The sequence below is a fragment of the Macrobrachium nipponense genome, chromosome 13 (assembly GCF_015104395.2).
Source record: "Macrobrachium nipponense isolate FS-2020 chromosome 13, ASM1510439v2, whole genome shotgun sequence".
Classification (NCBI taxonomy): domain Eukaryota; kingdom Metazoa; phylum Arthropoda; class Malacostraca; order Decapoda; family Palaemonidae; genus Macrobrachium; species Macrobrachium nipponense.
This window is the reverse complement of record NC_087206.1, coordinates 17,857,082-17,872,132: the sequence shown is the minus strand read 5'-3', so window position 1 is coordinate 17,872,132 and position 15,051 is coordinate 17,857,082. Positions and strand designations below refer to the sequence as shown.

General features: G+C 40.4%; 1 long non-coding RNA gene across 2 annotated transcripts in view; it reads right to left on the bottom strand.

The window, feature by feature from the left end:
- The window catches only part of LOC135225666 (uncharacterized), a 33,015-nt gene that overhangs the window by 9,930 nt on the left and 8,034 nt on the right, over nt 1-15,051 (bottom strand). The window contains exons 2-3 of one of the 2 annotated variants that reach the window (XR_010317063.1): nt 2,528-2,603; nt 121-257 (exon numbers count right to left, since the gene is read on the bottom strand). The exons of the other annotated variant lie outside the window; for it this stretch is intronic. This is a non-coding gene — a long non-coding RNA (uncharacterized LOC135225666). Of the gene's footprint in view, nt 1-120; nt 258-2,527; nt 2,604-15,051 lie in introns of those variants that run through there. 2 annotated transcript variants of the gene reach the window in all.

Below are 15,051 nucleotides of genomic sequence, written 5' to 3'. Positions count from 1 at the left end.
GGGGCCGAAAAAGACCAACAGGTACTCGAGTAGGCAGTCGATAGATTCTCCTAGGAGTCTGCTCTCTTCCATGCACACCTCATCCACCTGAAGAAGGTTCCTCACTAATAGCAATTCAACATCTGTAGTGATCAGGGGTCCGAAAAGACCAACAGGTACTCGAGTAGGCTGTCGACAGATTCTCCTAGTAGTCTGCTCTCTTCCATACTCCTTATCCACCTGAGAAGGTTCCTCACTAGTTAGTTGAAATCCAACATCTGAAATGACCAGAGGTAAAACTTTTCATGGGTCAGTCAGCATACTAGTATTGTGTACTGAAACAGTTGAACAGGCTTCAATATACTATTTAAATATATAATTCGTGATATAAAAATTTAAGATATAAACTATTATAAACTACAACCTCGCCTACAGCTAGATAGCAAAGGTAATAAGTACACGTAGGCCTAGGATGAACTATATAACTACAAATTAAATGGGACTTGTGCTACCACTAATTAAACTTAACGCGGGATAAGTCAGAGTAATGAAGTAGCTATCGAAACTAAAACTAAATCTACGAAGAAGGGTCTCCGAAAATAAACAGACCACGACGATGCTAGAGAGAGATTAAGATTTGTCGAAAACTTCACTTTCTCGATGTGTATTCGTCCACTTCACCAGACGTTTGCCTCCCTAGATATATTCGTGCTAGGAAGATTTTATGAAATATGTAACTATGACCAATTGATCATTCTCGAGTTATGGGAATTAGATTCATTAGTTTTTTTACATATACATTTATTAATTACAAATTTTTGGACGTTAACAGCCTTGATAATCACACTGCAATTAAGAGTGGATCACCAACAAAAATCGACACTACGCTGTCAAAGTCTAAGTCCCATACACGAGAAAGTGACCATTAATCTTTATACTGATGTTTATTAGGCCTACGCTACCATCTCATTCTTCCCAGGGTAGAATATTAGTACCATAAATACTTAGAGGGAAATAAAAGATCTATTCTATTGTTTGGCTTTACACTATAGTCAAAAGGCTTTTAATTATTGCCACTATAAAGTCCAGAGTATTAATTGGGTAAGGTTACGTGTATATATCAGGTCTAGATTGACTGAACAGAAAAGTTATCAAACGGGAAAGACGAGTAACTTGAAGAATAAATTTCAGATTTGTCTCTTATTTCTGTAACTCGATTAACACAACTGCCTTTTTAATATTGGTTTATATCTTACTTATGGTTCCTTCCTTACACTTATGACAACCAATTTGTCTAAAACTCCGCAAATTTTAGGCCTATATATAGCCCTTTCTGACGCGTTTTCAATTTCTCTTTATCAACGCTTCCCAGCATTGCATCTAGCAAGTATCCTACTTCTGTTTCTCACACACATCGTATCCAACTGAATGCTTAACTCAGACTAACACAAACATCTTTAACATTCTTTCTTTAACATTCTGTCCAACTCGACAATCCACCTAGTCTCAGTCTCACTGAAAGTTCTTTCATCATTTGAAATATCCAGCACAAGTATATATTAAACCCTTCTTGAATATCCGTGCTAATCAACTAGGCCTACATAATGGAAAACTAAAGTGTCCATGAAGTAGATCACATTGTGACAATGATAAAACCTCGATCTCCTATGGTTGTGGAGGCCCTAAGCATTAGCTACTAAGCAAAATATTAGGAGCACTATTCTGCCTTGAATAGTTTTGTGAAATCGCCGACATTTTCATTCCAAGCTGGTCGAGGCACCAAACAACCGTTATGTATTAACACTAGAAAAGAGTAGGTTTGTTCTAACCGTAAAAAGCAAACGTGACGAGAGTCAAATAAGTGACAAAATATTTTAGATATATACGAAAGGTAGCACTAGCGTTCCAGTCATACTGCCCACAACCAGGTTAATCAAATGAGGTAGAGGGAGAAGCAGTTTAGGCAGACCCAAGAGAAGTGGAAAATTGAATAGAGTTGATTTTATTACCAGAAGTTTAAGAAAAGGTTTCTGATGATAGATAATAAATGCATGGAGACAGAAATTAGAGAAGTCTGAAAAGAGTACACGCAAAGAAAAAGTGCCTGTAAATATCACATATAAATAGGCAATTTGACACAGCAGACGGGGCACCATGGTCGGAGAACAAGATGTACAAACGGCCATAGGATCTATCTAGGCAAAGATCGCCTTCTCAAGCAACAGAAAAAGAGAAGTTGGAATAGAATTAAATATAAAATTTAGGCCAAAGACCAAACGCTGGGAACGATGAGGTCATTCAGCGCTGAAAGCAATAAAAGTTTTATAAGTGTTACAGGAGGATGACCTTACAGTTGTGCTGTGCATTAATTCAACTATACACCAGTCACCTTAAGTCTTTTATATATATACACGCCATCGCACGACTTGAACGACATCTACAAAGGCTAAAAGGGAGAAGGAAAACTCAGGAAACTGCAAGAAGTCTGTTATAAATACGACAGTGTCTACTATAGGACTAAATAAGCTCAGAGATTATGATCCCTTACTTGGGGTATGTTCTGTTGTTGGACGCCAGTATTCTTCTTGTCATCATCAAATCACTGGTTCTCAGTAAGGCCTTCACTGAAAGAGAATGGAGGTGTCTTGACACTGCTTTCACTTGCATCATGGCAAGACTAATGTTCTACAAACAACTATCATTAATTTGCTTATTATATATACATATACATATATATATATATTATATATATATATATATATATATATTATATATATATATATATATATATGCAGTGGTACCTCGTTTGTCGAACGTTTCATATGTCGAACTTTCCGTTTTTTCGAACAAAATTTGAGAAAATTTTCTATTGTTTGCCGAACAAATGCTCGTACTTCGAACAGATTGATTATCTAGTTTATACTTGTATTCGACGGCCTACTGGGTCTTACAAGTTAAACTGTATTAATTTATTTTTTCATTTACAATATATAGTTTTAAACGATAACAATATTCGACAAAATACATTAAAGTATAAAGCATTTAATATAAAATGTAGCTTTCAATATAACATTTAGCATAAAAGATGTATAAAATCGTATGTAACCGCGGTGACGTCACACCCAGCTGACTTGAGACTGAACGAGGGAGCGTTGATATGTTGAGGAGAGGAGAAGAGAGAGTTTAAATATTACTGTATGTATTAAAAGCAATAACAATTCAAATAAAAAGGGAATTTCTCAATAAATTTAACGCCGAGTGAGACGGTCTAGTTGAACAATATTAACAAAATAGTATAAGAAAGAACAAAGCTTTTCACAGTAAAATTTAGCACAAATGATTAACAAAATTAGTCGTCATTGCGGTGATACACAGCCAACTTGAGGTAGAGGGAGGTAGGCGTATATTATTTTTTTGTTAGGAATAATGAATGAATGATTTTAAGTTATCATGCACGTGGTATTGTTGAGGAGAGAAGAAGAGGCAGTAAAATCTTTACTATAATATGTACGTAAAAGCGGTACCAATTCACATAAAAAATATAATGTTATTTCACAATAAATTGAACGTAATGATAAAATATGAAAACAATCAAATGCAATACAGAAAAAAAAAGGAAAAAAAAAGTCTTAATTGAGCCAGTGCTCGGTGTGCCGAGTGGGTCTTGTTGATGCAAAGGTCTAGAGAATATAAGGTCTTGTCATGCGCAGCTTACACTGGGGTACAGGATTAAACGGCTAGGTGCGTGACGTTCACAATAACCGCAGTCAGGCCCCTTAACCCTATAGCAATCCTGCCTTTACTTTCTTTTTTTATTTTTCTAAATACTACTATGTTAAGAAGAATAATCATAAGAGATCATTAGAACATTTTCGCCAAATAACATTGAAATTATAGAAAACCTACCTTTGGTTTCTTCTTTTTATCCGTTATTAGGAGGAAAATAATAGTCAGAATTAAAACTATATCTTAATATTTTAAATAATCATGAGTGAGTTAATAAAGAACATTCTAAACAATAATATATATACTCTAAATTACACATTTAACAGATCTTCATAAAAACACATTTTGCACATATAGCCATTGTCGCTAACTTTTTCAATATATGCACCGCTTTTCTGGAACTACTAATGTGTGTCTTCAAATTTCGAATTCTAAAAACTGTACAGCATGGAACAAAATATTTCGACTTCTGAAGTTATTTGGATGTAACTGCTAATTATATCCGCTAATTTAATTATCGCTCCTTTTAAGGCTGTTAAAACATTTTCCTCCCATGGTGAGAATCAAACATCCTATCCATACATTTCAAACGATCAAGAACACCAGGTTCATTAGTTTCCCTTCACTAAAGCTTATGGCACCAATCTTTGTGTCATCTTCCTTTGTTATTTTTGCTTCTAAATGTTCCAGTTTTGGAAACTTGCGAGCAATGAACCCGCCAACATATGGCATCTTCCTATGTTTGTTCTTTAACTTCCTGGTCTTTGAAGTCATCACTTTGATCATCCCTATTAAATACTGGTAAGCAAAATAAAATTGCTGATATACTGGGTTCTTCCTGAAGGGATTTCCTTCGTCTTCGAATGATGCGTCTTGCTTGTCAGAGACTGGGAAAATGAGGCAGATGTTACATGCTCACTGTTGCAGCTTTAAACGCTGCTCTTTGAGCTTACAAGTGAGCTGTCTTTTCCTAAAAGGTGGGCTCTGAGACGATGTTTAAATGCAACTGGAGATGGGTGCTGATCGTACGCTCCCATTTGACTTTTGCAACCAAAAAAGTGCCCCAACCCAACCTGATTTAGTCTGTAATTCAGAGTATACGTCATGCCAACTTTTTATTTTGCCATTTTCAGCACAGTTAGACAAAAGGATAGAGTATTGTACTTTTCTCACTTAATTTCTCTAGCGGTTTTATTCATGTCTTTAAAGATTGTTTTGTTTTTCATTTACAGGTTTAGTCACGCAAGCATTTCTTTATGATTTTTCTATCTGTTTGGCAGTCGAGAATAAAACAAATCAAACTATCTATCAACAAGCCGAATGAAATGGCTTGTAATTTTCCAGCCCTTCTCTTTCAAATATCCTTGGTTGTCGAAGTGATCAAAAGATTTATAAGTAGCTACTTTTTTGGACAGCAGTTGCGCGGCAAGTTTAACTTTCATTCGTTGCATATCTATAATAACATTGATTATGTTTTTCAGAAAGTTTATATAAGCTGTCCAAAGATCACTTCATTCCTCTTTATTAACTCTACTTACTGGACCATTATGAGCATATATTACAAAATACAGTAGCCTTAAAGTGTTCCTTTACCCATCCCCTTATGTTTCATGAAATGGTCTGGTAACATAGCAATGAAGCCTGTTTGTCTTTTATTTTAAACGATGGATGTGAATGGTCGAGCTATTGGATGCCAAGGCTCATATTTTCTAATCACTACAGTAGACAATGTGTTAATAATATTAATGATATAAGAATATAGTTTACATTACTAGGGAATTAAGTTGTTAAATATACAGAAAAATCGTATAATAACAGAATAATAAAAATAGCAATGGTGAAAATCATATTCAGTGCTTACTAACCGTAATCGTCAATCTTTGTTCCATTTAGGTGTAGCTGCTGCAGGCGTTTGCCGGGATCATACTTCTGTTCCTGGGAGATCATTATTTAGTGTCAATTTCATACCCTCACAATATTACTGTCTCTTTGTGGACGGCGACACAGCGATATTAGTGAGGGTGTGAAACAAGTTATTGAAGTCAAACTAAATGTTACAAATATCTCGTTCAATATTCAAAATTTCCCTCCACAGTGACCTAACAAAACATCAAGAAGAAAATCATCAGTTGTATTTTCCTTTTATGAAAGTAAACTCCACGATGATCATTCGCAGAATAGTGAGGTTCATATGAGTTCATGATAACTATGGTGGTAGTTCGAGAATTCATCGATTGTTAAAGACCCACTTGACAATGGAATTACAATGGAATTATCCTGTGTAATGTAATTAAGTGCTTTGTAAGGTATTTCACTTTTAATACTGAATATAAGTTAGCAATTTGACCTTGCAACCAGATGCACCTTAAATGGGTAGATACATAGAAATAAGAGCTGGATTGAATTGCTTTTGCTTTCAGTATTCGTCTGGTTTTGATTTTATTTATTTACATTAACTTGAATGGCTAAATTTCTCCCCTCATTTGAGCTGGTCCTTGGTCATAATCATTGCTAAAAAGTAAAACACCCCAAGCTAATTATATAATTATGAGTTTTCTTTATTACAATCGGCTGGTTTCATAAAAGAATTTATAGCACCTATCTAAAAACTATGTAGTAATACACAATTGTCATGTTCAGTTTTTTCACAACCATAATTTCATATTAGCCTTTGTTATAGGACTCAAGAAATACAGTGTGATTGAAGCTATATATCCTTTTTTTTTTTTTTTTTTTTTTCAAATTTCCATTCTTGTAAAATTCCTTACATTGAAAAAAGAAACCCACAAGATTACCGAGTATAAATTGTTTACTTGTGAGTATTAATATAGTATTTTACTAAAACTTAAGTACTTTCAGGCCCATTCTCAAGGAATATGGATAACACCTTACTAGAGAGAAAAATTAAAGCCTCCATCAATGTAGATCACTACTTACTGGAGGCAGCATTGAAGTCTCCAGGAATATAGATCACTACTTACTGAAGGCAGCATTGAAGTCTCTAGGGATATGGATAACTACTTACTGGAGCCAGCGTTGAAGTCTCCAGGAACAGAGATAACTACTTACTGGAGGCAGCATTGAAGTCTCCAGGAATATAGATCACTACTTATTGGAGGCTGCATTGAAGTCTCGAGGAACAGAGATAACTACTTACTAAGAGGCAGCATTGAAGTCTCCAGGAACACAGATAACTACTTACTGGAGGCAGCATTGAAGTCTCCAGCAATATAGATCACTACTTACTGGAGGCAGCATTGAAGTATCCAGGAACAGAGATAACTACTTAGTGGAGGCAGCATTGAAGTCTCCAGGAACACAGATAACTACTTAGTGGCGGTAACATTGGAGTCTCCAGGAACACAGATAACTACTTAGTGGAGGCAGCATTGAAGTCTCCAGGTCACAGATAACTACTTAGTGGAGGAAGCATTGAAGTCTCCAGGAACACAGATAACTACTTACTGGAGGCAGCATTGAAGTCTCCAGGTCACAGATAACCACTTATTAGAGAGAGCATTGAAGTCTCAAGGAACACAGATAACTACTTACTAGAGGCAGCATTGAAGTCTCCAGGTCACAGATAACTACTTAGTGGAGACAGCATTGAAGTCTCCAGGAACACAGATAATTACTTAGTGGAGGCAGCATTGAACCAAGTCTAACCACAGGTTAACACAGAAACTACTACTTACAAGAGGCAGCATTGAAGTCTCCAGGAACACAGATAACTACTTATTGGAGGCAGCATTAGAGTCTCCAGGAACACAGATAACTACCTAGTGGAGGCAGCATTGGAGTCTCCAGGTCACAGATAACTACTTACTAGAGGCAGCATTGAAGTCTCCAGGAACACAGATAACTACTTACTGGAGGCAGCATTGGAGTCTCCAGGGATTGTAGAAATGGACTAGTTACTTTGGATGCAGCATTGAAGTTTTCCAGGAACACAGGTTTAACTACTTTGGGTTTGTGAGGACAGCATTAAAAGTCTCCGTGGATTGATGCAGATAACTTACTTACTGGAGGCAGCATTGGAGTCTCCAGGTCACAGATAACTACTACTCAGAGGCAGCCATTGAAGTCTCCAGGGATATAGATAACTACTTACTGGTTGCAGCATTGGAGTCTCCAGGGATATAGATAACTATTTACTGGATGCAGCATTAGAGTCTCCAGGGATATAAATAACTACTTACTGGATGCAGCATTGGAGTCTCCAGGGATATAGATAACTATTTACTGGATGCAGCATTGGATTCTCCAGGGATATAAATAACTACTTACTGGTTGCAGCATTGGAGTCTCCAGGGATATAGGATAACTACTCACTGGGTTTGGTTGCAGCATTGGAGTCTCCAGGGATATAGATAAACTACTTACTGGATGGCCAGCATTCGGTGGAGTCTCCAAGAACAGAGATAACTACTTACTGGTAGCAGCATTGAAGTCTCCAGGTCACAGATAACTACTTAGTGGAGGCAGCACTGAAGTCTCCAGGTCACAGATAACTAGTTACTAGAGGCAGCACTGAAGTCTCCAGGTCACAGATAACTACTCACTGGGGCGCATTGGAGTCTCCGGAAACAGAGATAACTACTTACTGGAGGGTAGCATTGGAAGTCTCCAGGAACAAGGAAACTACTTTACTGGAGGGCAGCATTGGAAAGTTCTCCAGGTCACAGATAAACTATTTATTGGAGGGCAGGCATTAAGTTCAAAGGAACAGAGATAACTTACTTACTGGAGGCAGCATTGAAAGGTCTCCAGGCAACAGATAAATACTTATTGGAGGAGCATTGGAGTCTCCAGGAACAGAGATAATTACTTACTGGGAGGCAAGCATTGAAGTCTCCAGGTTCCATAACACTTATTGGACGGCATTGAAGTCTCCAGGTTCCACAGATAACTACCTTACTAGAGGCAGCAACTGAAGTCTCCAGGGTCACAGAAATACTTATGGAGGATGCATTGGAGTCTTCCCGGAACAGAGGATAAATACTTTAATGGAGGCAGCATTTGAAGTCTCCAGTAAACAGAGATAAACTACTTGGAGGGCAGCATTGAAGTCTCCAGGGTCACAGTAATACACACATTGGATGGCAGGCAATTCTTGAAAGTCTCCAGGGAACAGACAAATTAATTAATGGGAGGAAGCATTGAAGTCTCCAGGTCACAGATAACACTTAAGGAGGCAGATTGAAGTCTCCAGGTCACAAAGATACTACTTACTAGAGGGCAGCACTGGAAAGTCTCCAGTCACAGATAAATTACTTACTGGAGGCTTGCATTAGGGAGTCTCAGGACAGGAGAATAACTACTACTTCTAGGCAGCATTTGACTTCTCAGGTCACAGATAAACTACTTACAGGAGGCAGCATTGGAGTCTCCAGGAACCAGAGATTAACTACTTAATGGATGGCAGCCATTGAAGTCTCCAGGCACACAGATAACTTACTTACTGAGGCAGCATGAAGTCTCCAGGTCACAGATAAAATACTTACTGGAGGCAGCATTGGAAGTCTCAGGTCACAGATAATACTTACTGGGAGGAGCATTGAAGTCTCCAAGTCACAGATAATACTTATGGAGGCAAGCATTGAATTCCAGGTCACAGATAACTACTTACTAGGAGCAGGAGCACTTGAAGTCTCCAGGTCACAGAAACTCCATTACGGGAGGCATTGAAGTCTCTAGGTCACAGATAACTACTTATGGGGCAGCATTGAGTCTCCAGGCAATAATACTTTTTTTTTTTTTTTACTTGGAGGCCGCAATTGGAGTCTCCAGGCAACGATAATACTTACTGGAGGCAGCATTGAAGTCTCCAGTCACCAGGATAACTACTTAACTGGAGGCAGCAATTGAGTCTCCCGATGGAACAAGATAATTACTTACTGGAGGCAGCATTGAAGTGCTCCAGGGTCACCAGGATAACACTTACTGGAGGCAGCATTGGGAATCTCCAGGAACAAGATAATTACTTACTGGAGGCAGCATTGAAGTCTCCAGGTCACAGAAAAACTAACTAGGAGGGCAGCAATTTGGAGTCTCCAGGTAAACAGGATAATTACTTACTGGAGGCAGCATTGAAGTCTCCAGGTCAACGAGATAACTACTTACTGGAGGCAGCATTGAAGTCTCCAGGTCGGACAGATTCTAACTACAGAGGTTTCGCACTGAAAGTCTCCAGGTCACAGATAACTACTTACTTGGAGGCTGCCATTGGAAGTCCAGGCAGATAACTACTTATGGAGGCAGCATGAAGTCTCCAGTCCACAGATAACATTTTGGGAGGCAGCATTTGAAATCTCCAGGCAAATAACTCTACTGGAGGCGCATTGAGTCTCCAGGTCAACAGATACTTACTTATGGAAGGCGGAGGCATTGAAGTCCCTCCAGGTTCACAGATAACTACTTAGTGGAGGCGCATGAAGTCTCCAGGTCACAGATAACTACTTATTGGAGGCAGCATTGGAGGTCTCCAGGCAAGATAACTACTTTACTGGGAGCACAATTGAAATCTCCAAGGTCACAGGATAAACTCACTTAGATAGCAATGATTCCAGTCAAGATAACTAACTTACTGGAGGCAATGCATTGAATTCTCCAGGTTCCAGATAACTACTACTGGAGGCAGCAACTTGGGAAAGTCAGGTCACAGATACTAACTTACTTGGGAAGGCAGATTGGAAGTCAGCTTCCACAGATAAACAAGTACTGGAGGCGCATTGGACGTCTCACTCAGATAACTACTTACGGGAGCATTGGATCTCCGGAAACAGATAATTACTTACTTGGAGGCAGCTGAATCTTCAGGTCACAGGAAACTACTTACTGGGGGGCAGCATTGAAGTCTCCCAGGAACAAAGAAATAATTACTTACTGGAGGCAGCATTGAAGTCTCCAGGTCAACAGAGTAACTACTTACTTGGATGGCCGCAATGGAGTCTCCGGCAGGAAGAATTAACTTACATTGGGGGCAGCATTTAAGTCTCCAGGTCACAATAAACTACTTACGGAGGCACATTGGAGTTTCTCCGGAACAGAGATAATACTTACTGGATGGCAGGCATTGAAGTCTCATGGTCAACGATAACTACCTTAGTGGAGGCAGCATTGGAGTCTCCAGGTCACAAGATACTTACTTATGGAGGCAGCATTGAGTCTCCTAGGTCACAGATAACTACTTAGTGGAGGCAGCATTGAAGTCCTCCAGGTCACGATAAACTACTTACGGAGGCGCATTGAGTCTCCAGGCACGAGATAACTTACTACGGAGGCAGCTTGAATCTCCAGGTCACAGATAAACTACCTTAGGTAGGCAGCATTGAGTCTCCAGGTCACAGATAATTACTTCTGGAGGCAGCATTGGAAGTACTCTTAGGTCACAAGATAACTAACTTAGTGGAGGCCAGCAATTGAAGTTCCTCAGTCACAGATAAGCTACTTATTGGAGGCCAGCATTGGAAGGTCTCAGGTCACAGATGAACTGGGCTTACTGGAGGCGCATTGAAAGTCTCCAGGCCCAGATAACCCTACTTACTTGGTGGCAGCATTGAGTCTAGGTCACAGAAAAACTCTTAGGGTGGAGCATTGAAGTCTCCAAGTCACAGATAACTACTTATGGAGGCAGCATTGAAAATCTCCAGGTCACAGATAAATTACTTACTGGAGGCGCTTGGAAGTCTCCCGGCAAGATAACTAATTATGGGAGGGCAAGCATTGAGTCTCCAGGTCACAGATAACTACTTAGTGGAGGCAGCATTGAAGTCTCCAGGTCACCAGATAACTACTTAGTGGAGGCAGCATTGGAGTCTCCAGGCAGAGATAAACTACTTACTGGAGGCGCCATTGGAAATCTCCAGGGTACAGATAACTACTTATGGAGGCAGCACTGAAGTCTCCCGGTCACAGTAACTACTTATGAGGCAGCATTGGGGGGGGGAAGTCCAGGCCCAGATAACTCTTATGGAGGCAGCATTGGAAGTCCCCAGAGATACTACTTTACTTGGGGCAGCATTGAAATCTCCGGTCACAGATAACTACTTTACTGGGCAGCATTGAAGTCTCCAGGTCACAGATAACTACTTACTGGAGGCGGAATGGGAGTCTCCAGGACAGATAATTACGTAACTTGGAGGCCGCTTGAAGGTCTCCAAGGTACAGATAACTACTTACTGGAGGCAGCATTGAAGTCTCCAAGGCACAGAAATAAAAACTTACTTGTAGGCAGCATTGAAGTCCTCATCACATAACTACTTACTGGAGGCAGGCATTGGAGTCTCCAGGGAACATAGATAATTAACTTAAACTGGAGGCAGCCATTGAGTCTCCAGGTCAGAATAACTACTTACTAGGCAGCAGCCTGGAAGTCTCCAGGTCACAGATACACTACTATTCTGGAGGCCGGCATTGGAGTCTCCAGGTCAACAAGATAACTACTTACTGGGGAGGCAGCATTGAGTCTCCATTGAAGAAGATATTCTACTGGAGCAGCCATTGAATCTCCAGGTCACAGATCAACTACTTAACTGAGCAGCCATTGGACTCTCCAGGAACAAGGATAATTACTTACTGGAGGCAGCATTGAAGTCTCCAGGATCACAGAGAACTAACTATACTTGGGCAGCATTGAGTCTCCAGAACAGAGATATACTTACGGAGGACAGCATTGAAGTCTCCAGGTCACAGATAACTACTTACTAGGGAGGCAGCACTGAAGTCCTTCCAGGTCCCAAGATTAACTACCTTACCTGGGAGGCGGCATTGCGGAGTCTCCAGGAAAGAGATAACTACTTACTGGAGGGCAGCCAATTGAAGTCTCCAGGTAAACCAGAGATAACAAACCTACTTGGAGGCAGCATTTGGAAGGTCTCCGAACCAAGATAACTACTTACTTGGAAGCGCAATGAATTTCTCCAGGTCACCACGATAAAAAAAACTACCTTACTGAGGCAGCATTGAAGTCTCCAGGTCACAGATACTAATTCCTGGAGGCAGCATTGAAGTCTCCAGGAAAAAGGAGATAACTTACTTTACTTGAGGCAGCCATTGAGTCTCCAGGTCACCGAATAACCTACTTACTGGAGGCAAGCATTGAAGTCTCCAGGTCACAGATACTTAACTTACTGGAGGCAGCCATTGAAGTCTCTCCGGTCACAGATAACTACTTAGTTGGAGGCCAGGGCATTGAAGTCTCCATTGGCACAAGATAACTACCTTTAGTGAGGCCCAGGGCCATTGAAGTCCTAGGTCCCCAAGATACTTACTTAGTGGGAGGCAGCATTGAAGTCTTCCAGGTCACAAAGATACTACCTTACTGGAAGGCAGGCCTTGAAATCTCCAGAAACAGAGATAACTACTTACTGGAGGCAGCATTGAAGTCTCCAGGTCACAGAATAACTACTTCACTTGAGGCAAGCATTGAAGTCTCCAGAGGTCCCAAGATTATCTACTTACTGGAGGCAGCATTGAAGTCTCTAGGTACACAGATAACTACTTTAGTGGAGGCAGCACTTGAAGTCCTCCAGTCCACAGAATAACTACTTAGTGGAGGCAGCATTGAAGTCTCCCAGGTCACAGATTAACTACTTACCTGGACGGCAGCATTTGAAGTCCTCCAGGTAACAGAGAATAACTACTTGACTGGAGGCAGCATTGGGAAGTCTCCAGGTCACCAGATAACTACTTTAGTGGAGGCAGCATTTGAAGTTCCTCCAAGTGCACAGATAAGCTAACTTTTCAGTGGAGGCAGGCATTGAAAATCTCCAGGTCACAGATAACTACTTTACTGAGGCTGCCAATTGGAGTCTCCATGGTCCACAGTATAACTACGTTAGTGGAGGCAGACATTGAAGTCCTCCAAGGTCAACAGATAACCTACCTTAGTGGAGGCAGCCATTGAAGTCCTCCAGGTCACAGATAACGACTTAAGTGTATGTTGGCAGCATTGGAGTCCTCCCCAGGAACGAGATAATCTACTTACTAGAGGCAGCATTGAAATCTCCAGGTTCACAGATAATACTTACTAGGGACAGCACTGAAGTCTCCCAGGTCACAGATAACTACTTACTGGAGGCAGCATTGAAGTCCTCCCAGGTCACAGATAACTACTTTACTTAGAAGGCAGCAACTGAAGTCTCACAAGGTCACAGATAACTATACTTACTGGAAGGCAGCATTGAAGTCTCAATCCCAGGTCACAGATAGAACTACTTAGTGGAGGCAGCATTGGAGTCTCCAGGAACAGAGATTTAATTAACTTACTGGAGTGGCAGCATTGGAAGTTCTCCAGGTCACCAGATAACTACTTTACTGGAGGCAGCATTGAAAGTCTCTAAGGTCAACAGATAACTACGTTAGTGGAGGCAGCATTGAAGTCTCCAGGTTCCACAGATACTACTTAGGTGGTAGGCAGGCATATTGAAGTCGCTAGGTCACAGAATTTAACTACTTAGTGGGAAGGCAAGCATTGAAGTTCTTCCAGGTCACCAGATAACTACTTACCTACGGAGGCAGCATTGAAGTCTCCCAGGAACCAGAGATAAACTACTTACTGGAGGCAGCATTGAAGTCTCTCCAGGTCACCAGATAACTACTGTTACTGGGATGGCATCATTGGAAGTCGCCAGGTCACAGATGACTACTTACTGGAGGCAGCATTGAAGTCTCTAGGTCACAGATAACTACTTAGTGGAGGCAGCATTGAAGTCTCCAGGTCACAGATAACTACTTAGTGGAGGCAGCATTGAAGTCTCCAGGTCACAGATAACTACTTACTGGAGGCAGCATTGAAGTCTCCAGGAACAGAGATAACTACTACTGGAGGCAGCATGAAGTCTCAGGTCACAGATAACTACTTACTGGAGGCAGCATTGAAGTCTCCAGGTCACAGATAACTACTTACTGGAGGCAGCATTGAAGTCTCTAGGTCACAGATAACTACTTAGTGGAGGCAGCATTGAAGTCTCCAGGTCACAGATAACTACTTAGTGGAGGCAGCATTGAAGTCTCCAGGAACAGAGATGATTACTTATTAGAGGCAGCATTGAAGTCTCCAGGTCACAGGAGACTTCAATGCTGCCTCCATTAAGTAGTCATCTACATTCCTTATAAACATATAATAGTTTGTAATGGATTTCATTGCTTCAAAAGGAAAATTAAGCTTGGTGAAATGCCAGTCAAATCAAATTTATCAGAAAATTAAATAAGTTAATAAAACAATTTTGTAGAAACCTTTGGCTACCACCATCAAGGGCAAACACTAATTCTGTTAGACCTAAGTACTGCTGCTTTCTAATCATGAGGAGAATGAATGAGTTAGGTGCTATGACCAAACCAAAA